The sequence below is a fragment of the Notolepis coatsorum genome (assembly GCF_963971535.1).
Source record: "Notolepis coatsorum genome assembly, chromosome: 4".
NCBI classification, from domain to species: domain Eukaryota; kingdom Metazoa; phylum Chordata; class Actinopteri; order Aulopiformes; family Paralepididae; genus Notolepis; species Notolepis coatsorum.
The window spans coordinates 64,709,519-64,736,843 of NC_140168.1; positions in this window are offsets into that span (position 1 = coordinate 64,709,519).

Genomic DNA, 27,325 nt, shown 5'->3' on the forward strand with positions numbered 1-27,325 from the left:
AACACTAGACAGAGTAACCAAACATACAAGGAACAAATAAATAATTACAAAGGGAATGAGACTAAAGACAGAACACAGTTAAACAACACAGGAGACAATAAAAATGCTAGGAGAATAAGAATGTCCAAAGGTGGGGGCTGCTGAGGAGAGTAGACAGGGAAAAGGGGTTCAGGGACTGGCAAATCCTCACAGTACCCCCCCCTCCACAGACGGCTCCCAGACGTCAAAAGGGACCGTCCGGGAACGGGCAGGACAGGGGGCCGGGAGAACACAGGGAGAGTCCGGGGGAAAAAAAAGTCAGGACGGACAAGGCCGGGACGAGCGACACCGGGGCAGGGGAGCGGCGACAGGAACCCAGGAGGGGCACAGGAGAAACGGGGCAGAGGAACGGGGCCGGAGAGGGGAGAACGGGGCACGGGATCAGGAGGACCGGAGGAGGGGACAGAGGCCAGGAGAGGGGGGCTAGAGATGGGAACAGGGACAGGGAAACGGTGAGGGGGTAGAGGGGAACTGGTAGCAGGGACAGAGGACCGACGAGGGGGTCGAGGGGAACCGGCAGCAGGGACAGAGGGCCGATGAGGGGGTCGAGGGGAACTGAAGCAAAGGGGCGAGGGTGATAGGCCCGGAGCAGGACCCCGGACAGGGGACCCACCAGACGCCGGACTTGGGGCCGGACGCAGAACCCCGGACGGGGTTCCCTGCAGCCGAAGACCACGGCGCAGAACACGGCGTATACCACGGCGTAGACCACGGCGTCGGACCGGAACAGAAGAGGAGTCGGGACCAGAAGAAGAGCCGGGACCAGACGACGAACCGGGACCAGATGAGACGGGACCAGATGAGACGGGACCAGATGAGGAGACGGGACCAGACGAAGAGCCGGGACCAGACGACGAACCGGGACCAGATGAGATGGGACCAGATGAGACAGGACCAGATGAGGAGACGGGACCAGACGAAGAGCCGGGACCAGACGATGAACCGGGACCAGATGAGACGGGACCAGATGAGACGGGACCAGATGAGGAGACGGGACCAGACGAGGAGACGGGACCAGATGACTCTCCAGGTGCAGATCGACCTCGGTGCAGACCACGGCGTAGACCACGGCGTAGACCACGGCGACAACCACGGCGACGACCACGGCGAAGAGCTGGACCAAACGAAGAGCCGGGGCCAGTCGAGGAGGCCGGGTCAGGCGTGGGAGCCGGACCGGGCGTGGAGACCGGGCCGGGCGTAGCACCCGGGGCGAAGCTAACAGGGGGAGCTAAGCCAGTACTAAGGGCCGGAACCACACTGAGTCTCCTAACTGAGGAAGCCAAAGGTTTAGCTGTAGGGCCTGTAGAACTAGCAGTGGCTAACCTAGCAGGGGCTCTAGCAGGCAAGACTAAGAGGCTAGCAGCAGGGGCTCTAGCGGACGAGACTGAGGTGCTAGGAGCAACATGGAAATAACCCATCCTGATAACCGAAGGGGCAGTTCTAGCAGGATAGTTAACGCTGGCTGGAGGGCCAGACCAAGGAACCGAGACCAGAGAAACTGGGGCCATAGGGAACGAGCTAGCTGACAGGGCAGTCCTAGCTGTTGAGGCCTGGTTAGCTGCAGAGGCTAAGCTATCAGACAGGGCTGTGGTGCTAGCAGTAGCTATGCTAACAACTGGGGCCATGCTGGCAGTAGGTGCTAACGGGGTAGCTGTCGAAGCTACAAGGGCTAGTCTAACCACAGGGGCAGGGTTAGCTATCGGGCTAGTGCTAGCTTTCCTAGACTTTCTAGCTCTCCGTGACTTGGTAGCAGTAGGGACTAACGGGGTAGCCTTCGAAGCTACAAGGACTAGGCTAGACACAGGGGCAGGGTTAGCTATCGGACTTGTGCTAGCTGCCTGAGCAGTGAGAGACGTGGGGCCTAAGCTAACTGCTACAGGGGTAGTGTTAGCTATCGGGCTAGTGCTAGCTGCGTGAGCAGTGAGAGCTGCGGGGCCTAAGCTAACTGCTACAAGGGCAGTGTTAGCTATCGGGCTAGTGCTAGCTGCCTGAGCAGTGTTCACAGGGCTGGGGTTAGCAGCACTAGCTGAGGGCGCTAGGCTATCGGTTGAGCTAACAACCTGAGCAACGTTAACAGGGCTGGGGTTAGCAGCACTAGCTGGGGATGCTAGGCTAACGGCTGAGCTAACAACCAGAGCAACGTAAACAGGGCTGGGGTTAGCAGCATTAGCTGGGGACGCTAGGCTAGCAGTAGGTACCCTAGCAGGTGACTGAGGTGAGGCTATGCTGGTGGTAGAGGCCTTACCAGCAGTAGGGGCTTGACCGGAGGCTGGAGGCTGGAATAGGCACTTGATCCAGTGTCTGCCATACTCCTCCATCTGTGGGGCCAGCTCAGGGTGCCACTCCCTGAGTGAATAGAGCAGACGCAAAACCTCCTTCCTCTCCTCCAAGGAGGAGGAAGGAACATCCCCCAGTCTGAACGCCTCCAAGGCGCTCAAAGCCTCCCTCGTTCTGTTCGCTGGGTCCAGACACGGTCGGTTCATTCTGTTACGGATTGTTAGCAGAGGGCCCAGGCGCAAACAGATACGAGGGAGAGGTAGAGGTAGATTGTCCAAAAATGAGCACTGCTCCTTTAATTAGAACACTTCGAGCCAGGGGTGAAGTGTAACAGAAAATACATCCAAGGCAGTAGCAAAACAAAACAAGGAATAGCTCAGCTAAGACTGGCAGAGGGCAAAATACAAAACAAAGAATAATCTCATAAAGAGAGTAAGTCCAAAAACAAAACACTAAATGACAACGGGAAACTTACTATGAAACAGGAGCTCAGCACATGAAACAGGGACGAGGATAACAAAACATGGAACCGAAAACAATGAACCGACCAGTAAGAGTAGGGAACAAACACTAGATATAGGGGAAACAATTAACACTAGAGAGACAGCAGGGCAATTAGCAAAACGAGACACACATGAGGGAAGGGCAGACTAACAGGGCTAAGGAAAACAACCAGACAAAACACAATGGGGAATATAAACAGGGAAGCACAAGAACTAACTACACAAGAAGACTGAACACTAGACAGAGTAACCAAACATACAAGGAACAAATAAATAATTACAAAGGGAATGAGACTAAAGACAGAACACAGTTAAACAACACAGGAGACAATAAAAATGCCAGGAGAATAAGAATGTCCAAAGGTGGGGGCTGCTGAGGAGAGTAGACAGGGAAAAGGGGTTCAGGGACTGGCAAATCCTCACACACAGTCTGTCAAGTTAATACAATTTTCAATTAGTCAATCAATCATAAGTGTGCTCCTCAGCACTCTTAAATTCTGCTCCCAGCCACGGTCAAATCCGATCTTTTTTGTCATAAATCCCTTCGGGAATGAGACCCATTGTTCTAAAAGTATCTCTACTAATAAAATGGAGTATTGAACAGTTTTTAACAGTATTGGGTGGGACATTCTGATTTAAGAACTTTCTAAATAAAATAGAAAGTCCCAAAATAGTAAATGTATCTGACTGCTTGTATTAATTGATCAAAAAGTAGTAGTGCAGTATATAGTTATATAAAAGAATAATAAAGCAATGTCGATTCTGTTCTTAAAAAATCTTGCAAAATAATAAAAAATAACCGATAAGAGTATCGATAAAGTACCGAACCGTTAAGCAATATCAATAAGAGTAGTAGTATCGATAAAATCCTAACGATACACATCCCTAATGAACACTGTTAATACACTGTTATCAATGAAAGAAGACATTTTTGCAGCTGTGGTAATACTTCAGTTGGTTCATTATAAAAGATACAAACTTGAAAACAAAAGCACTTAAATGTTAAATAAAAGGACCACAGTAATGAGGCAGGAGGAACATATTTGCACTATAATGGTCATATTTGTATTTAAAAAAGTGCCCCTAAAAAAGATTCTGTGCCCCTATATTTTTCATTTAGGGGCACCTGTGCCCCTAGTGAAAAAGCTTAGCGTACAGCCTACATACTTTTCCGGACTGATCATCTGATCTCCTCTCCAGTTGAACTGCTACTGTGTTTAAATCCAAAATATTGATAAATCCAAATGCCATTGTGTCTTCATGTGCAGTTAAATCCTCTCTACAAGTGAAACTGAAACTTACCAAGCCTATAAGTTGTTAAAGGGGCACTAGGCAATTAATTTACTCAGTGGATGCCTGAACACAGAATGACACCAGTATCACTGACTACCACGGCAAGCCTATAGAAAATTATTGGTAGCACTTTATAATAACACCCTGTTATAATACATTTATAAGGTATTTGTAGATAATGAACTAATCATGAACAAACCATTTATATACATTCATATAACTATATTTGTATAACATTTACAGATTAGTTCTACATTATTTATAACTCATTATCAACATTGTTTGTACTTGATTTGTTCATCATTAAATAATGTTGTTTAATGTGTAGTAACAGATTTGTAGATGCTTTGAAAAATGGATATGAAAAAACTACTATAGTGTATCTCCATTTATTTTTCATGTTCAACAAATGATTTGTTAAGACATTCATAAAACATTTATAAATCATTTGCAGATGCTATCGTGGGGGCCAATCTAAAGTGAAGCCTATTCATCATTAACAAGTGTCTAATACAGTTCATTATTTGTTTACTTTTTCATCACATGTTACAAATGTTGTAGGCAGCTTTCGGATACACCCTTCTTTGTGACATCAAACAGTGACAGAATTAGGACTAAAGATAAATGCAATTTTATTAACATATAAAATACATGTGCATGACATATAGGGTAACTTCGGGGGGCACTAGGACCCAGGAGTACCCTGGCCAGGTATTGAAGAGGATCTAGAGAGGAAGTCTCACGCGAGCGAGACTTGACGTCACGTGTGTTGCCGTCTGTTTGAATGGAAGCACAAGTTATCCGTGCTGCGTCTATACTTTCGCTTTTCAGGTATGAGCAGGTTAAACACCTTTTTTTGTTGGTAAATCTATTCCATCATTTCCGACCTACAAACAACTCTTATATGTTGTGTAGACGTTCGTGTAGATGTGGTGGCCGCTAACGTTACATTTGTTCCTAATGTGTGCTCAGTGCTCAGTATGTGATGACGACACGACACACAAGAGTAATAATTATTTGTGTCGTGTCATTATCACTGAGCACACTGAGCACACATTAGGACCAAATGTAACGTTAGCGGCCACCACATCTACACGAACGTCTACACAACATATAAGAGTTGTTTGTAGGTCGGAAATTATGGAATAGATTTACCAACAAAAAAAGGTGTTTAACCTTCTCATACCTTATTAAAAACGAAAGTATAGACGCAGCACGGATAACTTGTGCTTCCATTCAAACAGACGACAACACACGTGACGTCAAGTCTCGCTCGCGTGAGACTTCCTCTCTAGATACTCTTCAATACCTGGCCAGGGTACTCCTGGGTCCTATTGCCCCCCGATGTTACACTATGTCATGTACATGTATTTTATATGTTAATAAAATTGCATTTATCTTTAGTCCTAATTCTGTCACTGTTTGATGTCACAAAGAAGGGTGTATCCGAAAGCTGCCTACAACATTTGTAACATGTGATGAAAAAGTAAACAAATAATTAACTGTATTAGACACTTGTTAATGATGAATAGGCTTCACTTTAGATTGGCCCCCACGATAGCATCTGCAAATGATTTATAAATGTTTTATGAATGTCTTAACAAATCATTTGTTGAACATGAAAAATAAATGGAGATACGCTATAGTCGTTTTTTCATATCCATTTTTCAAAGCATCTACAAATGTGTTACTACACATTAAACAACATTATTTAATGATGAACAAATCAAGTACAAACAATGTTGATAATGAGTTATAAATAATGTAGAACTAATCTGTAAATGTTATACAAATATAGTTATAAATGATTTAATAATCATTTATGAATGTATATAAATGGTTTGTTCATGATTAGTTCATTATCTACAAATACCTTATAAATGTATTATAACAGGGTGTTATTATAAAGTGCTACCAAATTATTCTATTTAATAATAATAATTATAATAATTATTATAAATGTCTCTCTCTCTCTATCTCTGTATCTCTCTCATTCTTTCTTTCTCTCTTTCATTCATTCATTCATTCATTCATTATTTCTTTCTTTCATTCATTCATTCATTCATTCATTCATTCATTCATTCATTCATTCATTCATTCATTCATTCATTCATTCATTCATTCATTCATTCATTCATTCATTCATTCATTCATTCATTCATTATTTCTTTCTTTCTTTCTTTCTTTCTTTCTTTCTTTCTTTCTTTCTTTCTTTCTTTCTTTCTTTCTTTCTTTCTTTCTTTCTTTCTTTCTCTCTCTCTCTCTCTCTCTCTCTCTCTCTCTCTCTCTCTCTCTCTCTCTCTCTCTCTCTCTCTCTCTCTCTCTCTCTCTCTCTCTATCTATTATATTATATATTATATTACTATACTAGTATATATCGAATGTAAACCTCGATCTATCTAGTGTGTACATGGCATCAAATCAAAGTGTGTGTCACTGCCTGCCTGGGCCCAGTCATTGGAATGACAAAGGAACAACAGACTATAAACTGGGCCTTTGTTCCAGGTGTGAATTGGTCTAGTGACATTGACATTGACATCACATTGCATTCTGGGAGGGGGTAGTTCTCTTATCAAATATAATTTGATGAATGAATCCTTTCAAACCCTTGTGCCCCGACTTGGTAAGGATTTTAACAGAATGTTTCATAGGACATTGATTAAAAAACAAATATTGTGACATTTCTTAGGGAGTCGGAGCTCTAGAGCTCAGACTCTGGAGGGTTAGGTAAGGCATCTAAAATACCAGTTCTAAGGGAAATGTTGATGATATCTAGCACAGGACTTGAACCACTATTAAACACCCATTTAATTTTTTTTGTAAGTACAGGATCAATGTCTGAGGTGGAGGAGTTACATTCTGAGACACTTTTGCAAAGCTCATCTAATGTGATGCATGTGCATCTTCTCATGGTTATATTGCACAGTTTGCTGTAATCAACTTAATTTCCATCATGACTAATGCTGGCTCTGATCGAAGTTATTTTGTTGTTAAAAATGTTGCAAATTCTTCACATTTAACTGTTGAGAACTGCTGTTGAGAATAGGCAGTTAAAGCCGCTTTGTAGATATCACAGCAGATAGTGTTTTTTGTTTTCCTCCATTTTCTCTCAGTTGCACGACATCTCCTTTTTTCTTTGTTGACACCATTAGAGTTCAGCCGGGGAGGCTCTGGTTCTCAACTTCTTTTTAGTTAGTGGGGCGACAGAATTGAATACAGATAGTGTTCATTGAGATTTTCTACCATTTCATTTAGAGAGCTGTCATGATTGTGTGGTTCATATAGTCTGATAAGATCGGTGAACTTTGATTCAGCTTTGTCATTTAGGAGCCTCTTTTGAACAATGACTTATTTTTTTGTTTTAGTAAAAGTTATTTGAGCGTCAAAGAGTATACAGTGATGGTCGGAGAGAGGTAACTCAGTTATTGAGACATTATTGATGTTTAGCCCAGTTCTTGTTGCTTGTCAAGAGCCAATCACGCAGTCGTTCAGTATTGACAACATTACTAAATGAGATGTCATGCTAATATGTCATGTTCTACAGTAGGACTTAGTACTATAATACCTAATAAAACAAGTCATTAGAATAATAGAAGCCTACTTTGCTGGAACGAATAATTTTGCACGTATCCAGTATATGTGTGTGTGTGTGTGTGCTCGTGTGCTGAGGCTGCCTCACTAGGCTGTTTCTCCACACATTTATTTAGTTATATATTCATACTGACCAATCGTGTCTCGCTCTGCCATTATGAGATGTCATCTCATGCACCTATTGTGCGCGTGAAAAAATTGCACATGCATGTCACTTGCACGTGACCACGCCTACTCCTGTGCGTGCCTACAAGACACAGGAAGTGGTCACGTCTACGCCCTTCCTTGTCTTTTTCCATCCGTGGATTTGTTCATATGCACTTCAACCTGGTGGAACATTATTATGAAGCGAAAGGAGAAATTAAGCGATGTTGGACTTTCGCCGGTGGTTCGCCAGCCCCCGGACCCTCTTTGGCGTGTCCAGACGGAAAGTCGGCCCTTTTCTGGTCTGTCCTCGATTCTGGCACTGAACCGAGGGACTTTGTGCGGCATTCGGCATTCGAGCTACGCCGCACACAGGTAGGGGGGCACAAGTTTTAGTACTAGCGTTTTCACTACTGCTGGCTGTCCTGTGTGATGACCGGGCGGTGTGATGGCGCGGGGGGCTGTGTATTTGGATGAATGTGACACTTTGTTAAATGTCTTTCCATTTATCATGGCGCGCGTAACTACTACTAATTCTGTTGCTTTTTGGGACGTTGCTCCCGCGTGTTGTCCCGCCAGGGCTGTGTTCAGTTCCCACCATTTAACCATTACATTGCTGTAGGTCAAACGGTATCTGAGGCTTGTCTACCCTATGCATTTATGAATCTATGAATTGAAAATGGGGGACCCTGATGTAGACAAGACAAATGTTTTTCTTTGGTCTGCATCCCCTTAGCAGTTGTGTGTATTGGGCTGTGGTAAGTGTGCCCATTCTGCAATCTGTTAATAAAGTTTTCATTCATTTGTCCCTTACACGGGTGGGTGGTCTGACAACGGGGCTCAGGACAGGTGTGCTTAGAGAAGCGGGTGGCATCGGTCCTTTGTCCTGACATGGTAGAGAGGTATCCCGCCCGGTAGCCGACGCCAAGGGGCGAGTCGGCCCGGCAGGTGGCTGAGTGGGCTGTTGAAGCTTATACCGCCGCAGTACAGAATTTAGCAGCAACTCAATTGGCTGTTTTTCTGTCAAAAATGCTGTCGGGTGATGGGGTCTTAGGACTAGCCGACGTCAACCATCGCGCAAGGTTTTGAGGTTATTCAGCTTTTGACCCAGCCACAGGCAATAACCGCAGGGAGGGCTAGGATGCTGTCGACGCTTGTTCCCCTCTCTGTGGATGGACTTTTGGTCTGTCCACGGAGGCGCGGCTGTATTTGACCGGGGCCCCTTGCCGCCCCACACCGCGCAGCCAGAGGTGAGAGCACGGTCTCGCCAGCGGCTGCGGCGAGACCCCCGACTGGCGGCCATGTGTCTCCCGCCTGGGATAACCTGGACACAAAGAGAACAGGTTATCACGGTGCCGACAGCCTCAGCGGCCGAGGGATTGGCTGTATTAGATGGGCACGCACCGTTGCCATCTAGCTGTGTCTAGCATGCTCTCCGGTCACTCTCCCCCCGCTACACTACAGGATTCAAGGCTCTGATTTGTCCCCTCTGGCTGTGGGCCGCGTTCTTCCAGTGAAGCGCAAGTGGCCCCACATATCACTTCTCATGGAGACAGGGGCTGACACCCAGCTACTAGCTAGGCCTGGGTCTGTCTATGAGAATGCTGTTCTGTCAGGAGGCTCCCGCACCACATGTCCTGCGTCTGTGTTGGTGAGCCTGGTGTTGTATCTGACGACGGAGCAGGGTTCCCTGTATCTAAAAAAATTTGTCAGAGGGGGAACTCTAGGCTCAGGAGGTCGCAGCGCGGGTTCCCCCAGCCTCGCCCTCGCCAGGCCGGGTATTACGTTAGTGCCTCCCCCGTCCGGACTTCCGACCCCGCGGTGGTCAGTCAGGCACGCGTAATTTGGGTGGTAGTAATATCACTACAGGGACGGTGTGTAGGGACCATGTGGGGACCACACACCATGCATGTCCAGCCGCAGAGCAGGCTGTCCCCAGCAAGCTAAGCCGGGAAGATGCTCAGCGGGGAAACTACCTCATTCACCGGGGGTGATGAGCGCTCCCCCGTATCAGACCGCCCCTTTTTGTCGGGGTCCCCCTTGGGTGCGATTGCCTCGTTGGTAGAGTCAGGGTGCGATATCCCGACTCTGCGAGACACCATGCTCGCGCGGTTGGCGAAACCAGGGCTTGCAATGCACAGCGGGAGGGACCGGGCCACCTATCTACGATTCTTAGCGAACCGCCGCCAGTTGGCGGCGGGGGCGCTTTGGGATTTTTACCACGTATGGCTACAGTAGTGCCATGTGTCGGTGTGGATGGAGAGAACGCTGAGGGCGGGGCTTGTGTTACAGTTTGCACACCCCCACCCTCCGTTTTTGGGTTTGGTACAGACTCTATTGTCAGAGTCCGCAGCAGTGACAGCCCTGGCCGAAGAGATTCGTTCTCTGTGGCGAAGTAGGCCATCGTCGTGGTCCCAGGGGAGGACGCGATGAGTGGCGTTTACTCCCGATATTCTCTGGTGCCCGAGAAATCGGGGGGGGGGGGGGGGGGTGTCAGACCCATACTGGACCTGTCCCATGGAAGGTTCAGAATGTTGACCATCAAACACCTGTTAAGCGCTGTCAGAGTGGGAGACTGGTTCACCTCTATAGACCTGAAGGATGCGTATTTTCACATCCCGATCTTCCCTCCTCACAGGAGATACCTACGCTTCCTGTTTCAGGGCATAGCGTACGAGTACCGGAGGCTGCCGTTCGGCTACTCTCTGGCTCCTCGCATCTTCACCAAGTGCATGGAGACCGCGCTGGGGCCTCTGTGTCGTCAGGGGATACAAATTTTATTCTACCCTAGACGACGTTCTGGTCCTCAGCCGGTCAGAGGAGATCGCCAGGTCTCATATCAGGCAGGTGGTGGAATTCCTCACCAGCCTGGGTTTTGCTGTGAACTGGAAGAAGAGTACTCCTCTTCCCAGTCAACAGGTGGAGTACTTGGGCTTACTTCTAAGCTCAAGGTCTATGTGGGCATCCCTCTCAGAGTGGCGGTGAGAGGATATTCTCGGCGTGCTCAGGAGGTTCCGTCCTGGCAGGACGGTTACGGCGCTGTCCGTGATGCGCCTGCTCGGTATGATGGCTTCTGCTCAAGCTGTGGTCCCTCTTGGCCTCCTCTTCATGAGGAGGATACAGAGGTGGGTTTTTCCATATGAAAATAGACCCTGTGAGAGTCAAGTGGAAGCAGCTGAAGGTTCCCATGTCAGTACTGGGGGACCTCGCCTACTGGGCGGGGCCTGGGGCAGCAGGCTGTCACACGTCACGGTCTTCACCGACGCCTCCCTCATGGGATGGGGGGGGACATGTCGGACCGACGCAGTTGGGGGCAGCTGGCAAGGACCATGCTGCCCGGTTTGCACTACATATCAATGTGTTGGAATTGAAGGCAGTGCTTCTAGTCCTCAGACAGCTCGGCCATCATGTGATGGGCGAGCATGGTCTGATCAGGACGGACAGCACGACGTCGGCATCGTATATCTACAGACAGGGAGGAGTACGCTCCCCCCGTCTCCACCGGGCCGCCCGGGATTCTGTACGCGTTCCCCCCATACACCTGATAGCTCAGCTGTTGGAGTGGGTACGTCAGGAGCGTAGGACTTTGATCCTGGTCGCGCCGGACCGGGGCACAGCTGTGTGGTTCCCGGCCCTGATTCAGCTCTTAGTGGCCCGCCGTGGCCTGTTCCGTGGTCACCGCGGGCCCTCTCTCAGGCACGCGGAAAACTGTTTCTGCTTCCTGTTCTGGGGCAGCCTCTAATGGCTTGGCTGCTGAAAGGGTGAATCTGGAGGGGATGCGTCTTAACTCTACTGTGGTTAACACCATCCAGAACGTGCGCGCTCCGTCGACTACCGCGGTTTACGCAGGGAAATGGCGTATGGTTCGAGAGTGGTGTGAGGTTGGGGGCCTGGACCCGGTGTCATGCCCCCTGGACTCGGTTCTGTCCTTCCTCCAGTCTATCCTGGATAGGCGGTCGGCCTCGACAGTGAAGGTATATGCTGCAGCTATATCTTCTTGTCATGTGGGCTTTGAGGGCAGAACACTGTTCAGCCACCCTCTCGTGAAACGTTTCCTGCTTGGCGCACAGCGTCTCAAGCCTGTGGAACGTGCTCTGTCTCCGAGTCGGGACCTCCAACTGTTCCTGAAAAGGCTGTTGGGGGCCCTGTTTGAGCGTCCTGAGCAGGCGCCATTGGATCGTCTGTCTTTAAGACCGCGTTCCTTTTGGCCATCACCTCCGCTAAACGCGTGGGTGAGCTGTGTGCTTTCTCGATGCGGTCAGAGTGCCTGTCTATTCGGGCCAATAGCAGTGTGACTCTGAGGCCTAATCCGGCCTTCGTGCCAAAGAATATCCGGAGCTCTTGTCGCTCCAGGGATATTGTGCTTCAGGCGTTTCACCCTCCTCCTCACACTAGTGAGTTGGAGGCGAGCCTTCACCTGTTGTGTCCTGTCCGTGCGCTGAAGGTTTGCCTTAGTCGCACGCAGGATCTCAGGGCTACCGATCAACTGTTGTTTGTTACGGTGGCTCTCACGCGGGTAAGACGCTGTCCAAGCAACGCCTGTCACATTGGTTGTCTGAGGGCATTGCCCTTTGCTACACTTTGGCTGGACAGGTTCCCCCCGCAGGCGTCAGGGCACACTCCACTCATGGAGTGGAGGCCTCCGCTACCCTGTTGGGGGGGCCTCTGTGGAGGACATCTGCACTGCGGCCTCCTGGACCTCCCCGGGTCCTTTTGTTAGGTTTTACCCCATGGACATGACTGGGGGCTCTGTCTCCCAGGCAGTCCTGAGGTCCGGGACCTCTCCTGCATCCCGCCATCAGGTGGGCTAGCAGGTGTGTGTGGGTGTGGACCGCGGAGTGCTGTGTCACACGTGGTCCCGCTTGCACTGTGCGTTCTAGGGTGACTGGTTCCCTTTTTCGCACATTGGTTGTAGTTGACTGCCTCCCCCCCTTTGTTAGGATGTGCGGGTGGACGGGACTCCCCTCCTCCCTGGCAGGGGCGTATGGGCCCTCAGGGGGTGCATTTGACGTGGCCACGCGTCTGCTCTGCCCCTTTTGATCTCATAATGGCAGAGCGAGACGCGATTGGCCAGTATGAATATATAACAAAGGTTATCCTATAACCCTAGTTATATGAATACTGGCTGAGCGTCTCGCTCTTCAGCGCCCTAAAGTCCCTTGGATGTTTTTCACGTATGGAATTCAGACTCGGAAGGGCGTAAACGTGACCACTTCCTGTGTCTTGCAGGCACGTACAGGAGTAGGCGTGGTCACGTGCAAGTGACGTACATGTGCAATTTTTTCATGCGCACAATAGGTGCATGAGATGACATCTCATAATGGCAGAGCGAGACCCTCAGCCAGTATTCATATAACTAGGGTTATAGGATAACCTTCGTTCTAGCAATAGGAATCAAACCAATGAATGAATGAATGAATGAATGAATGAATGAATGAAAACTTTATTTAACAGATTGCAGAATGGGTACAATACAGTACGGCTCAATACATACAATTGTTAAGGGGATGCAGACGCAGACCAAACAGTATATATATTCCACTATACAGTAGCTATATCTGCGGCAATCGGTTTAGTTCTTATTTATTTCGTTTGCAGTGTGTGTAATGCTCACGATGCATCAATGAGTCAGGACTATAAATACAAAACGTAATTTTTAATGATACAAATATTGTCGTATTTATGATCATTATAACAATTTAATTCCACGGATGTCTGTAGTATTGGCAATCCCCAATGACTTGTCCCAGAGAAAGCTGTCGGAAATACGGGCGCACACCGGTCTGTCCGACTTACGACTGCCTTTTCGAGTTCGTAAATCCTACAAAAATCCTACAACGAATTTACAATACGAAGCCGAATAAGTACGTACAGTAAATCGAGTTACGAAGTAATTCCTTCATAATTCCGCTAGGTTCATTAGGGCTAGTTCATTGGCTCCGACGACTGTCCTGTAACCTCGCCATTAGCTCAGGCTGGGTAGCGTTAGTTCCGCTAGCCACTCCGCTAGCTTCACTGTTAGTTTCTTACCTTCGGTGTCGGCTACCACGACAATCCTGCGGTGCTTTTCGGTGCAGAATAGTCTCTTCTCCGTTATCCTCGCCGTTAGCTTCGTACCTTTGGTGTCGGCTACCATTTGTAATGATAGCAAGCTAAGCTACGCTAATGTAGTATCCTCAAGAATATGTGCATAATCTTGTGTAATTTTTGCAATTGTACATATCTAATTAACATGATTAGAAACATTATGGTAAACTTTATATTACCAGCCATACGTTAATATAATTAACCAAGTTCACATTGACTTTGAGATAGAGAATTGATTAGACAGGAAGTTAAGAGCGGAACCATGTAGTTCAGGTGATGCGCCAGGTCCCCCTAGGTGACGGTTTCCGCCCAGAGGAGTTTCTGGAGTAAACTGAGCAACACGTGTCTTCACTCCTCTTGATCATATTCTATGCTTTTAGGTGTGAAAAGTACCGAAGTTATAACGTTAGGTGAAATGAGTAACAAGAATTGTGAAATGAGTTGAATGTTTAACAACATCAGTAAGAATATAAAATATGTTATGTGCACGCACATTGTGATATGCATTAGCCACGAGGGAAGATGGTGTTTTCCACGTTATCAAATACTAGCAGCGCATACCTGCCGCTGGGGTATAAAAGACGTTATATTATTAAGGTACATTGTGACTTGTTTATTCAATGCTGAAACCTGAGCGCTTGATTATAATGTGAAGTAAGGTTGTTTGACTATAATGTGAAATAATAAGGTGACCTAATGAAAATATGGAATAAGGGTAATCACTTTCCCTGAAAATGTGTCTGAAAATTACTGTTCAAGCCTTTGGCTAAAAGAGGAATAGTTAAGCTATTTCCCCTGCTCTCTCTCTCTCTCTCTCTCTCTCTCTCTCTCTCTCTCTCTCTCGCTCTCTCTCTCTCTCTCTCTCTCTCTCTCTCTCTCTCTCTCTCCCCCCCCCCCTCTCTCTCTCTCCATTGATACTGAACCCAAAGGAGGAAAATGTGAATATAAGACTAGAAATTAGGGATGTCCGATATTATCGCCCGACCGATATTATCGGCCGATATCGGCAGTAAAATGTGATATCGGAAAATATCGGTATCGGTTTAAAAAAAATTAAAAACAATAACAATATTTGTTATGTATATATCCAGTGAAATTATTAGTTACCTGAAATTATTCAGTTTTTTGGACGGGGAAACCCTGCATATATCGGTATCGGTTGATATCGGTAGATATCGGTATCGGAAATTAAGAGTTGGACAATATCGGAATATCGGTATCGGTAAAAAAGCCAATATCGAGCATCCCTACTAGAAATGAATAGTTTGATAACTATTGACATTGATAACCAGTGACATTGGTACAGAGGACAAATGTACATGTAAATAATGTAAACAATGATGATTGTTGATGAGTAATGTTTAATTGAGAGTTTTGTTGAAATAAAACTCTCAGAGGAGTTTCTGGAGTAAACTGAGCAAGACGTGTCTTCACTCCTCTTGATCATATTCTATGCTTTCAGGGAGTGAATGGAGACCGGCTGCGAACATGATTTGTTCCGGTACCCAGTAGCCCATTGGGACCGGTAACACTAATTACTGTGATCCGCTGACTAAGAATGTAAGTAATAGAGTTAAAAGTTTGAGGGAAGCACCGTATAAATAGCTATAGACTAGCCTAGTGAGTCTGAAATATTAAATGGGTATTAAAGTAGCAATAAAGCAGAGTGACAGAGCAGCAAATGTTGATATTGAAATATATTTTTATTATTATTATTATTATTATTATTATTATTATTATTATTATTATTATTATTATTATTATTATTATTATTATTATTATTATTATTATTATTATTATTATTATTATTATTATTATTATTATTATTATTATTATTATTATATATGGTTATCATTCTTATATGGTATCATATGATATGATATTATTTGACTATATTATTATTAGTTAGTTAGTATTATTATTATTATTATTATTATTATTATTATTATTATTATTATTATTATTATTATTATTATTATTATTATTATTATTATTATTATTATTATTATTATTATTAGTAGTGGTAGCAGTAGTATTATTATTTCTACTATTATCTTTTTTCTTGTCTGTCCCCCCCCCCCCCCCAGCTGCCATGATGCCGAAGACTTGCCTTGACTTAAAGGTACTATAGGCGCTCTCTGAATCAGCTGTAGGGCTCTAGGGGGAGTTGTAGGCAAAACTAATACTTTTAAGAGACATGGGCTTCTCTTATTACACCAAGCTCCATCAAGCCTGTGTTGGATTATGTAGCTATGGGTTTGGGGTCATAACGTCTATAAGGGATGTGAACCAGTTCATAATAGCGCTATTAGATACTTATTGGAAGTAATATGCAACAAATATGCTCCAATCCTCGCCATCGCAGGAGATATGGTACAGATGTGTGGACCTTGGGCAGGACATATTCACATATTATTTCAGCGAACAAGACTTGAATAATTGTACAGCACATCCGGAAAGAAAAAGTGAATATTGGCACGACTGAGGAGGCTGTTTTCCAGCAGCTTAAAGAGAAATGGGCTGTTGAGATCTGGCGGAAGCCAAAACTCAGAACATATGGTTTGATTAAAAATGAGTTCAGTACTGAGAATTATGTGAAATATAACCTGCCCAAGAGGAAAAGATCCTTGTGTGCCCAGATCAGGTCTGGAATATTGCCTTTACATTTGGAAACAGGATGTTATGTTGGCACTGAAGAACAGGATATAGGCTTTGTCATTTGTGTGGGTTGAATCTAAATTAATTCATACCTTGTATCATGTTCAGATAAAGGGTTTGTTTGATTTGATGATGAAGACTGAAAGGTTTTACATGATAAAGAAACATTTGCATTGTGGATTATTTAGATAAAGCGTGTGCGCTAAGCATGTTGTACTGTATAAGTGAAGGTTCTGAATAATATTGTTTACTTCAAGACTGTATTATGCCGAGTGACCATGAATACAGAGTCTTATATGTGTCTGTAATGTAATGTAATGTAATGTAATGTAATCTTGTGTGTCATCGTGGGTTGGGCCATTTGGATGGTATGACCCGAAAATAAAACAACATTCATTAATTCATTCATTTGAATACTAACACGATATCCTGTTAGTATTAACACGCTATCAAATAAAATTCTTGAATCTTGAATCTATCCTGACACTCTGGGAGCAGATCTGCAGTGGATAGTAGTGGACCTCATCTTGAGAGTTTGACAGCGGCGCTGTAGCGACGGTAAATAAGGGAGGTGAGACATGCAGACATTTTGCAAACTTGTCACAGAGAGGCATTGTGCCCCACCTGGCACCGTCGGAACCCCCCGCCGTGGGCTCGGTCTGGGCTTATACAGCTTTCAGCAGCACACGTTCCGTTGCCAATCGGTGAATTAGGTCAGCTCGCATGTGGGACGACGGGCCACACAAACCGGCGGTTCCCCACCGGCCTCACCCAGTATTGTTCCCCCCTCATCCTGTCTCTTTAAGTCGTCCTGGTAAACAATGCTCCGGAGATCTCCTTTCACTTCCGTCAGAGGTTGGAGGGACGGCGCTCTGCTCCTCCTCCTGTGGAGGTTCACACGCGGCACGACATCCTCTGGTTTTTCCTCCCTGTTCCGTTTGTTTCCTTGATTTGATTGAGAGAAAAAGTATCCAGCATGAATGAAGTTTCAAGCTCCAATGTAGTTTTGTACAGAAGAGTAATTGTGTGTTGTTTAAAAGGTGTGTTTTTTCTCATTATAAACAGCTTATAAAGAGCACTATAAACAGCAGTCTCTTTAAGGCAAGGTATTGCTTTTTCTTCATGTACATCATTTCATGGAGCTATAATTAACACAAGGATCCAATGCCTCTGATTAGATAGATTAGATTCAAATGTATTGTCATTATACAGCACAGGTAGCCTACAGTACAACAAAAATACATTTGGCATCCAACCAGAGTCCAAATGTAAAGTGATGACATCTCTGGTGGCCGTATTCAAACTCATTAACTCTCAGTAACTGTCAAACTAAATTAATGTGTGTAAAACAGTTTTCGGATGTGTGTGAGATAAAAAGCAAAATAAATCAACATTGTTTTATGGTGAAATGCACCTTTAATGAGAGCATAAAGTCTAACCGCGAGTCTCTCTCAATGCCTAATCCTTTCACAGGTATATATAGCAGTATAGGACAGTATAGGAGAGGGATATTGCACATGAGGTTCTGAAGGCTAGATCTGGGATTTAGATTACCATTGCTGTGTGGCAGGCACATCAAAGTCAATGTTTAATTTTTCCCTCTTTTAAATCTTCCGCTAATTAGTAACTAAAGCTACGTAGTCAATATTTATCATTGAAAAGTATTCAATTACATCCAAATCAGATCTCCACTTACAGTACTACTGTGTTGGCTGTAATTTCTTCTTCTTCCTAAGGAGAGCCCACTATACAGTGTGCAGAGGTGCGTTGCTCATGGGACGGGGGTGCACGCTGTGCAACCGGCTCTGTGAGCAGAAGCACCCGCGTGCACACAGGAATGCGCTGCAATCGACTGATGCGCCAACTCGCTAAGTATCCACCTGGCTACTTTGCATATCAATAGATCAGGTCGTCAGGTGTGTTCAAATACGTTCTCAGATACATTCACACAAAACTTGTGAATGAAATGTGTTACATTCCATTCGTAGAGGCAATTAGGCATTGTCTTTAGTCTGTGCGTATGCGAGGGAACATTTATGCGCATGTGCGGGAGCGTGCGCACGCGCCCGGGAGTGTGCGTGCACGTGGCGTCATTCAAACACCGTGCAACCAGCTTTGAAATCACCAACGCAAGCCTGACTGTGTGTATACACACCGCTAGAAGAGAGCGGCGCTGTCAAGGCAAATGTACGCATGTATACCCAAACCTGTTTTATGGGTTTTATTCTTAGGGGTTCCGTGTAGCACTTTCTGACACGTTTGATTTGTTGTGCACATCCATAATGTGATGTGTGTGTACATAAATAAGAACCCACTGTGTGTGTGTGTGTGTGTGTGTGTGTGTGTGTGTGTGTGTGTGTGTGTGTGTGTGTGTGTGTGTGTGTGTGTGTGGCAGGGGGGGTTACTGTAGATTCCCCTCCGCAGCGCTGTCTCGTTGCCGCGCTTCTCTCCACCGACAGGTCTGATCAGAAAGTGATGACAGGCTATGATTGTCAAAAAAGGCCCGGCGCTGAGTGGCAGGTGGGGCTTTGGCATCTTCTCTCCTTCTCTCTTCCCCCGTTTTTTTGTCACGTCTCTGTTTCCCAGCACCGGGGCCTGACTTTAACCGAGAGTGAAGGTATAGGGTGGGGGAGAAAGAGACACGTACAGTAGAGAGAGAGGTAGATGAGGAACTCAATCTCCGTGGCGTGTGTGTGTGTTGTGTGTGTTAGGGCCGTCGTACATGTCACACGTCAAGACGCGGGGCTCCCACGGCAGGCAGAGGAGAAAGCAAGAGCCGAGATGTAGATAGTGACAATGTGGGAGTCAAAAAACCAGCCATGTTGGGAGAGCTAGGGGGGTGGGGGGTGGGGGGGGGGGTCGGGGGGGGGGGGGTAGGGGTGTTTGGCAAGCGCCTTCTCCTCCGCCTGACAAAATAAGGCCTGCTCGTCACGCTGAGGGGCTGGACAGGTGGGACAAGAGCAACACACGGGGTGTCAGTAAAGAATGCTCATTGTGTCTCCTTGGATGCTACACGGCCGGGTTCTCACAGGGGCTCTTCTCGTTTATTTTGATATACGCTAACTTTTCGAACCCAGTTAACTTTGCAGTTCGTTCAGTTTTTTTTTACAGAAAAGTGCAGAAGAAGATAATGATCAGATCGAACCCCACTTCTTTTTTTCAGGTGTGTTCCTTTTTGCTTTGTACAACAATCACAGTGCCTCCTTGGTGGATAATTGTTTATTGAACTACTTCAATTCATCTTTAATCTGCATTTTGCTCCGAGCTGAGCTTCTCATCAATGAAGTCAAATGAATTCTCTGGAAATCCTTCAAGGAACCCGGACTCTACCTTGAGAACCGCTGTCCTAACTTTGCAGGAGTTTTTTTTTGTACCTCTCTAGTGGATCTGGGACACAGCGCTACCCCCAGTGGAGACGTTAGAGGAGGCAGAAAAAGATGGGCCGGGCATCCATCCACCCTCTCAACTTGTCTATTTATATGTATATTCATATTCATGAACTATCGGACCACGCGCCGGTGGCGATGCATTTAGCGTTATTGCAAAAGCTGAACCCCCCCCCACCACAACCAACTAACCCCTCCCTTGGCAGCTGACAGAGAGAGATTGCCGTGCCCAAGTGACAAAGGACTGGCAGGCTCTGGGTACTACATCATCCTACTGACATGTGGGCCATGAAAACAGAAGCTCGTCCTCTGGACTTGTTAAAATGACTCTACCCTTCAATTTGGGCATTAAGTGGATTGTTTGTCCCTCTATTAATACATCTCTTTAAAGACGTACAGTACGTAAGTCTTTGAGCTGCCATTTTTGAAGCCAGGAATATGGGAGTGGGGACTACAGTGTGTGGATGACGTTATCATTTATGACTCTTCTGCTTTTGATCACCTCAGGACTCGCTCAAAACTTATATATCTGTGTCGCTGTGAGATCAGAGTGTTTTGCCTGGAGGGTGGGGGGCTGGGCTGTTGATGCACCTTTCATAAGGACGGCAGTTAACCTTTAAACGGTGGAAAGTTCTAAACAGCGCTGTAAACTTAATAGACTTTAAAAACATCATGGGACGAATCATGGGGCAGCTATATCAACCACCTTCATGCAGCCATTTGTGTCAGCTACTGTACGGGACAAACCTCCTGGGAAAGAATATAATAATATGAGGATTAAGCATTTATTTACACCTTTTTTTATTATTTCAAACAGCAATACTCTTTCAGTGTCAGACAATGTGTTTGAATAATAGTCAAGAAACAATAAAAATCTTTAGAGAAACCAGAGGTAGGCTTATAACACACTTAGTCTCAAGCTACTAGTCCTTTCGGCAAATCAGACCATGACGCCATTTTTCTTTTACCGGAGTACAGACAAAGTCTCAAGCGCGCCCCTGTAGTAACACGAGAGGTTAAGTGCTGGACTGTGGATTCAGAGGGGACGCTCCAGTCTGCACTTGAATGTACAGAGTGGAGTGTGTTCCGCGACAACACAGATAATATTAATGACTACACGGAAACAGTGCTGGACTTGGTAGAAGAAACAATCCCCTCTACCACAATTAGAGTTTACCCAAACCAAAAGCCCTGGGTAGACAAAACCGTCCACGAGGCTCTGAAAGCGCGCACCTCAGCATACAATGCCGGGCTTGTGACAGGCTACTTGAATGACCACAAGGTGGCGAGATACAACGTAAGGAGGACAGTAATAGAGGCAAAACGGCACTACAGGGATCAAAGTGAACTTCAATATGAACAGGCTGACTCTAGAGGTATGTGGCAGGGCCTCAGAACGATGACAGATTACAAAGGCACCTCCCTCAAGCTGAACAGTGACATCCAATTGGCGAATTATCTCAATACCTTCTATGCGAGGTTTGAGGCTGTGAATAACAACACCAGCCTCCAAACTCATAGCCAAGCTCAGGGACCTGGGCTTGAACTATGACCTCTGCCAGTGGGTCTTGGACTTCCTGACGGGCAGACCCCAGGTGGTGAGAGCAGGCAACTGCACCTCCTCATCCATCACTCTCAACACGGCCCCCCAGTGCTGTGTTCTGAGTCCCCTCCTCTACTCCCTGTACACACATGACTGTGTGGCACAGCGGAACAACAACACAATCATCAAATTTGCTGACGACACAGTAGTGGTGGGCCTAATCTCTGCAAACGACGAGTGGCCTACCTGGAAGAGGTAAAGGTTCTAGCGCAGGGGTCTCAAACTCGCGGCCCGCGGGCCATTTGCGGCCCGCGGGATGATATTTTGCGGCCCCCTACTTCACATCAAAGTTTAGTGTTAATGCGGCCCGCGCGCAACTGTTTGCTGAGTCGTTGCGCGAGAGTTGGAAGTTTTATGGGGCTGCGGCACTGCAGATATACCCTACTCCAATGATCCGCATGGACATTAGACGGTGTTGCACTCGCTACCCCGTCTGTAGCAGTCGCAGAGACTCTGGCTAGTAGTGACGTTCGAATGTTGTGATTTTTGATGCAAAATAAATATTCAACATTCTCTTTTGAGACTCCGCCTCAGACTCTTATCCTTTGGCACTTGGAACTTGCTGTACTTTGCTTGCAGGTCTGCAGCCATTATTGCTGGATTATGAATAGCACCAACTTTAGCCACGGTACCGTTGTCAAGCTAAGCTAGCTGACCTAGCTCGTCTTCCCCGCAAGGTTTTCACATTGACATTTAATAACGTTAGTCAGCTAACGCTAGTCAGTAGCTACTTGACTTAAATACGATTCACAGTGGGTGCATTATTGTTGATAGACGGACAGTGTCAGGTCCTGGAGAAAGGACAGGCCATCATCTGATTTGATGTAACGTAGCTAACGCTAGCTTTTCAGCTAATGCTATAATAACACCAAGCAAAACACATCCCGTCCGAGCTCCCCGTCACATGCTCTGTCGGGGACAATGGAATTTAAGAAAGTGTATCTGCTGTTAAAATGACAAACAGCATCACACTTTAAAACACTTTTTATAATCCTCACTCTCCGCAGGAGATAAATGACGTCATGGGATCGGAGGCTAGAATTGACGTGTATTGATTGATTGATTGATTGAAAACGTTATTAACAGATTGCAGAATGGGTACAATACAGTACAGCTCAATACACACAATTGTTAAGGGGATGCAGACCAGAGAAAGACTTTCGTCTTGTTTACATCAGGGTCCCCCATTTTCAATTCATCAGGACATATATGACATACCAAGTCCTCACTCAGTGGCAAGAAGCCATTATCTCTCTCTGATGCATGTAATAAAATAATGTATGACTGAAGTTATGGAGACAAGAACAAGTTACAGGTTGAAAAAACCCTCAGCTCGGAACTAGGCAAAATCTGCATATGGCTCGCCGACAACAAACTATCATTACACATGGGCAAAACAGAGTCCATTCTCTTCGGTTCAAATAACAAACTCAGCAAAACAGACGGCTTCTCAGTTACAGTGGGTGACAATATTGTCACAAGGAAAGATGAAATTACCTACCTGGGTTCCATCCTAGAGGCTAATCTTTCCTGTGACAAAATGGCATCCAATGTAATAAAAAAAGTCAATCAACGAACTCGATTCTTGTACCGGATCTCCTCCCTGGTAAACAAGAATACCCTGAAGACTCTGGCAGGAGCACTCATTCAAGGGTACTACGACTATGCTTGCACCTCATGGTACCAAAGCACCTCAAAGGCACTAAAAACCAAATTACAAACATCTCAAAACAAACTAGTCAGACTACTGCTTGACCTGACTCCTAGAACCCACCTCACCCCTGCACACTTTGCCAACCTAGGATGGCTTAGAGTAGACAACAGAGTACAGCAACTTGCAATGGGCCTGGTCTACAAGATACACTACACGACCAAGGTACCCATGTACATGTCAAAATACTTCCCAAAGGTCAGTGAATACCATGATCACAACACCAGAGGGAGCTCCACAAATCATGTAAAACCCAGATTCGGCTCAAACAAGGGACTACACACGTTTCGCAATTATGCCACAACAATGTGGAACGCCCTACCCAAAGCTGTAAAGGAATGTAAATCACTACCCACCTTCAAAAACACTCTCAAAGAACACCTACGTGAGACTGCAATTCAAAACTGGCCCCTACAAATGTCCTAACCCAGTTGTACAATAAAGACCAAGCATGGCTTTGTCAGTATTCCAATGTACAGCCCCACCCAACCCCACCCCACCTACCCAACCTCCTCCAATGTACAGTTTCCATGTCAAATGTATGTCAGTATTCCAATGTACATTGTGTGTCCCCCCCCTACCCAACCCCCCCCCCCCCCCCACTCCAATGTACAGCCCCACCCCACCTACCCAACCTCCCCCAATGCACAGTTTCTATGTCAAATGTATATACTCTTCTTCTGGATTTTTTTTGTATCACAAACAGTACTGTATTTGAAAATCTGGTATGTCATAAATGTATAGATGTAGCAGTACTGTCTATCTGTATGTCATGTGTGTCATATGATGAATTGAAAATGGGGGACCCTGATGGAAACAAGACGAAAGTCCTTCTCAGGTCTGCATCCTCTTAACAATTGTATGTATTGAGCTGTACTGTACTGTACCCATTCTGCAATCTGTTAATAAACTTTTCAATCAATCAATCAATCAAACCATGTTTGAAGGCAAACAAAAGCAAATCCCCCTCAGATCGCACAGCAACCAGAATAACTGAAATACTGGCTGGTGATTTGATTAAAGAGCTTTGTGATAGAATAAAATAAATGCACAGTGCATTTCCATAGCTGTGGATGAGTCCACTGACACCACTGAGAAGCCTATGTTCTGAAGCACCGTTCATGTTCTGAAGAACTGTTCATGTTCTGAATTGTTATTGCTAAAGATTGAGAAGATTGGATCAGTTGTACTTTTTTTTGGAATACTTAAAACCCTTTTTTTGTGGAATATTTGATGCGGCCCAGCCTCACCCAGACTCTACCTCCAGCAGCCCCCAGGTAAATTGAGTTTCTGTTCTAGCGGGATGGTGTCAAGAGAGAGTCTCCCTGAACGTCAGCAAAACAAAAGAGATGATTGTGGACTTTAGGAGGTCGGGGGTCAGGGACTACAGCCCCCTCAGCATCGACGGGGCACCGGTTGAGAGAGTGAACAGTTTTAAGTACCTCGGAGTCCACATATCCGAGGACTTGACATGGACCACACACATTGACAGTGTTATCAAGAAGGCACGACAACGCCTCTACTTCCTTAGGCGTCTAAGGAAGTTCAAAGTGAGTCAGAAGATCCTCAAGAACTTCTACTCATGCACAATGCATACTTGACTTTCTATTTTAAACTTATATTATACTATTTTATACTATCTTGTTATTTTATCTAGCACACTCTCAGGAGCAAAACAGAAAGAAGCATTTCATGTATTTCTGTATTTCTGTATGACAACTAATAAAGAAACTTGAAACTTGAAACTATAACACACTAACCCAGTATGTTTTAACAACCAACCAACCAACCAACCAACCTGCTAACTGATCAACCAACCATCCAACCACACAACCAACTCGCGAATCAACCACACAACCATCCAACCATCCAACCAACTAACCAATCAACCACACAACCAACTCACCAATTGACCAATCAACCACCCAACCAACCTGCCAACCCACCAACCAACCAACCAACCAACCTACCCACCAATCAACCAACCTGCCAACCAACCAATCAACAACACAACCAAACCAACCAACCACCCAACCAAGCAATCCACCCATAAAGCACATTGGTTATAGAGGTGCTCCTTCCGAGCATGGCAAATGTGAATTAAAGGCCACAGTTACAGCTTGTAGGGTCATGGTTGATGGTGTTTGTGAGTCTATACAGCTTTAACTTGATCTGCAGGAGCCGAAGTATTGTATTCACTTCTCTGGTTCTCTCTCTCTCCCTCCCCCCATCTCTCCCCATCATCTCCTCATCTCCCAGACTTCTCTCCCCACCAGTCAGGCCTCCTGACAGTAGTGCTGTGTGCATAAAGATGCTGCTACCTCTGCATAATGCGGATGCGTCGTCTGTAGGTCGAATGAGCCTCCTTCGACATGTGTCATAAGCCTTGCCGTCTAGGTTTGGACTAATGATGGCACAGCAGCCGGCCCACTGCCCCTCCGCACATGCCCACTCTCGTGTGTGTGTGTGTGTGTGTGTGTGTGTGTGTGTGTGTGTGTGTGTGTGTGTGTGTGTGTGTGTGGCGGGGTCCGTCATACTGATTAAAAACAATCCCCCGCCCCACAACCAAAGACGCCCCCCCCCCTCCCACCCCCCATCCCCCGCTCAGAGAAAGACAGCGGAGGGAACATGAACCGCTGTCAAGTCGGACTTGATGAGGACACGGGATCGGTGTCACCTGAATTTACCGGCCCTAATATGACAGCCGAGTTGTGATCCCGCGTCTGGGACGTGTCACTTTCTTGGGGGAGTTCGGGGCTTATTCTCATGCAAATGATGTCAGCTTTTGGACTGAATGTGAATGAGACTCGTCACACTGTCCAGGGGCCTTTAAAAAAGCGGCCCGCGTCGACAGTGGTTCCTCACATAGCTCAAGATGAAGTACAATACGTTGACATTCAAATCTGGCAACCCCCGTACCAGGAATAGTGCGAAATAATGAGGGATTTGAGAGCAGCAACCCCAGGATTGTGTGTGCAACTTCCACCCTATTTACCTTCCTTAGGTCCAGAGGGATATGTTTTCCAAACTCAAATGTGGGAACTCTATTATTACCGATGCCTTTTGCTGTCTCAAATATACTGAGGTTTTTCAGAGAGAATCATTAGCAGTTCTTCTGCTGTGGGGTCAGTTGCTACCAATTGCATAGTAGTACAGCTATAGGGCCAAGTTTGAAATCAGAAACATTTAACCTAATTATTTTATAACTAAAATACAGCCCTGTTGGCAGAAAATTGTACGTAGGCAAAAAGATGGATAAAGATTCAGAAATATTTTGGAAATTCTGCACAATAGAACACAAGTAAGGCCTGAATGACTCTGTTAGGCCCTGTGTTGGAAACCAGGCTATTCATATCTAATGCCTCCTTTCTCAAAATGCTTAATAATTGTTTATCCATTCAATTTGAGTTCCTCAGTGGAAAATACAATAATTTCCAAGCGAGATTAAATAAAACGAGTTAAACTAAATTCGAATAGGAGATACTAGTCAATAACTTGTTTGACAATAGGCCTCACCATGCACTACAGCAGTGTAGAGTCAGTTAAGGAGGGTGTGTTGCTAATTAATGTTACCTCACCTTTCTATGTATATTAGTAGTATTTAAGATGACAAATGGCTATACTCTAAGTGTTAAATTAAACCAATTTTAAAATGTAAAAGGAAAAATGGAAATGTGTTTGCTAATTACAAAAGCATTAAATATGTTATTTCATAATAAGTTCGATTATAATAACCTTCTCATAGCATAACATAGTATAACTTCTCCATTGTACTATAATTCTATGACCTGTACCATGTTGTCTACATTTACATTTACATTTAGTCATTTAGCTGACACTTTTATCCAAAGTGACTTACAAGTTCTGTACGACAAGTCACCAGGAAGGGCACAACTCTATCAGCTGAGTAACAATCTTCATCAAAGTGTTGCGTGTTACAGTGTAGGTTAGTTTATTAGGACAAGTGCATGACAGTAAGGTTAGTTAGGGTTCGATTTTTTTTTCTTTCAGATAATGGTTGAAGAAGTGCGTC